The sequence below is a fragment of the Melitaea cinxia genome, chromosome 20 (genome assembly GCF_905220565.1).
Source record: "Melitaea cinxia chromosome 20, ilMelCinx1.1, whole genome shotgun sequence".
Taxonomy (NCBI): Eukaryota; Metazoa; Arthropoda; class Insecta; order Lepidoptera; family Nymphalidae; genus Melitaea; species Melitaea cinxia.
This window is the reverse complement of record NC_059413.1, coordinates 8,090,788-8,093,875: the sequence shown is the minus strand read 5'-3', so window position 1 is coordinate 8,093,875 and position 3,088 is coordinate 8,090,788. Positions and strand designations below refer to the sequence as shown.

Genomic DNA, 3,088 nt, shown 5'->3' with positions numbered 1-3,088 from the left:
ATAACATTGCATTTTTACGTTACATGCGAGGCTCATATTCTTAATTTGGTAGTGAACGATGCAGCAAATATTACGCACGAACTATGAATTTCTTTACTGTAATGCTAATTTTAAATGAAGTGATATTACAGTTAAACCATTACAGTATCAACCTCATTTATCACATTATCAGTACCTCAGAAAAAAAGTATTATGCTTTGCTGAAAATATCTGGTAATTCGTCGGAATGGGATTGTACTTCCATCTCACAAAGCTCATTCGCTCACTCGCTTGTTATAAAAATTGAAAATTATAGATTTATATGTTCGGTAGTAGTTTGGTTCAATATTCTAAGCGAAGTTAATGCTCTAAGCAAAAGGATGCAGAGCCTTACAATGAATAATCTGCATTTTAATAAATAGTTAACTGATAAGTTCATAAAAAATTGTATGGCTGAACGCCTTGAAATGGCGGTAGCAGAAGCTTCCAAAGTGACTCAAGAAACCCAACGTAAAAACAGATTTCCCACCAATAAATACGGCTGGTCCAAGAAGAAAACCAACACAACTTCAATATGAACACAGTGGTGAAGTCTAAATAGATCCCAAAGTCAATTATAGAGTAGAGTTTAATATTAGAATCCTAAAAGATAAGATTTAAAAGATAAATTCGAGTACGACGTATTTGACTTTTTAGCGTTAGTTTATTTTATTACTCCAACGATGAGTTAATGAAATATATATTGTATATATTTTAAACTGAAGCTTGAACATGATTCAAGTAGTGCATCAGACATTGACGGTATTGGTTTTTTAAATAAATCATTGCATTAAAGTTACATTTGACCGAGAACCAGTCTAATCCACAAGCCCTAATTATACGCAATATCTTTTTACCAATTTCTTAATTCCAACAACTATTTAAGATCGACTATGCTCCAACAAAGACTAAGTTATTTAGCTATAGTGCAATTGAACATGAAATTTTAGACAGCTTGTTAAAAGTTTAACTATAATTAATATATTCATTTGTAAGATGACGATTTGAAAGTGCTTTTGAAGCCTTTTTCGATAGTATTATTTTGTTTTGAGTATAGAAAGAAAAATTATGCTATAAGGAAGCTAGAATTATTTTTAAGCAAGGAACTTGTGTAATAAAAACAAATATATTTTAAATCATGCATTTATTTCCAGCATATACAGTTATATGATTACAGAAGGGTTCATCACCGTGCTTCAGGCTTCATATCTCACTTCTACGCATATCTCACATTAGAGTCACCAGTTTGGGGCACTTTATTTGGTCCCGTAGGCTGCGGAGACGATGTGTTAGGAGGCGGTAATGGTGGTAGGAGATTCGTAGGTTTTTTATATACATTTGCGACGAATTGATCTGGAAATATTTTTAAAGATTAAAATCCTACAATAATCTATTTTGATGCCGATGTGCTCATAGGGATGTGTTTATAGGGACCGTGTAAGTTTAAAACTTATACAGATAATACAGAAATATAGAGTAGAAATGTTAATAGGTAAAGATGACGCGTTGAAGCAACGGTTTGTGGCTTACAATGTGTGGTTATTGTTTTAATTTTAAATAATTATAACACTTGACGTCATTGATACACAGCAAAGCTATTGGCAAATACTTTACTTCATTGTTATATCAAAAATACCTTTTATCAACCACACCCTACATTTATTTCTACGAAATACTTGTACGTTGTTTCTACATTGTTTAAAACTCATAAATTCTCTATATAAAATATTACTTTAAAAATGTTGTGTACGCATTTATATTTCTCTACTATTAACTAATGGGTACATTTATGTAGTACATGTTGTTGAAATTCTAAAGTAAGTCACTATATGTCAAAGTTTGTTACCACATATAACCAGGTACCTATCAATATGACCAACTTTTCAGCAGAGCTACAGAACTGTAACACTTTTATCTATAAACGGTTGTATTCTTGTTATTTTGTTTTCATTTCACTAGTTTTTTTTTGTTGCTCATTAAAATATTCCGATTAGCGGAACAAAGCTTTCTTTGATTGTTTAAAAATGCCAAAACGACCAAAAAACTACTTTAAAAATATATGATTACAAAACATGATTCAAAAAATAACAAAATATGATTCATATTTCATTTTGTTATAAACACATATAAATAACCACAACATATAAAAGCATACATCTATTACAACAATGAGTCAAAACATACACAATACACACATAATTTAAAAAGATTGTAAATTATCAAACACACAACACTTATATCTATGACACACAAAACTTACCTTTGTTCTTGGTTTGAGATAATTTTTTCATTTTTAAAACGAATAAAGAAAAAATATAATTCGAAAACTAAAGCTTCACGTTGATACTTGTCCTAGTGCAGAGGAAAATGTGAATTGATACAAAGCCTAGTATATTATATTAACTTTTCGATAAGGTGTGGGAATCACCGCGCTGATTACTGACCGTTATTGCATATTTTTAGACGGGGATTTTTAAATAGTTCAAATCGGAATGATTGGACTAAGAAAAATATAACTATCTTTCTTTATTTACTAGCTGTAACTTGTAACCAGTTGATTTAATTAAATTTACTATCCCTGTTATCAATCCTTTAAAATTAAGCTAAAGACCAGCTTAAGATGATCTGTACGTTCAAAGGTTTCATAACATTACTGGTATTAATTTATTTGGACCTGATACCGCATATTATAATGTTGGTAATTTACCATTTTGTTGTAAGTCAAAAATACCTATCAACCAACTAATTTACGAAGAACTTGTCAACGAACGCCCGCTGTTTTTTATCAGTTATTTTATTGTTATAAGCATTTATTTACAAATAAGGGTATTTTTTCTTCTTTTAATATATAGTTTTGGTTTGTTTTTTTTTTTAAGCAAAACTTCTTCACGCACGCTTGACTTGGGGAGTAAGCTGGTGAATGCGTGATGACAGCGTTACGAAAAGTGTGATTAGACGAGGCGAACGAAAGTTGAGAGGGACGTATAAGTTAGTGAAGATAGACGTAAGCTCTATTTCAGTCGTGTGATCTAAAGCACACTCGTTTGTGCTTATTTTTTATTTTTTTTAC

At 30.7% G+C, this 3,088-nt stretch overlaps 1 long non-coding RNA gene across 1 annotated transcript; it reads right to left on the bottom strand.

The window, feature by feature from the left end:
• Positions 1-1,147: 1,147 nt before the first annotated feature.
• LOC123663468 lies at positions 1,148-2,417 on the bottom strand. The gene is made up of 2 exons (XR_006744663.1): positions 2,279-2,417; positions 1,148-1,371 (listed from the first exon to the last, which is right to left on the bottom strand). It is a non-coding gene; the product is annotated as an uncharacterized LOC123663468 (long non-coding RNA).
• Between the last annotated feature and the right edge of the window lie 671 nt (positions 2,418-3,088).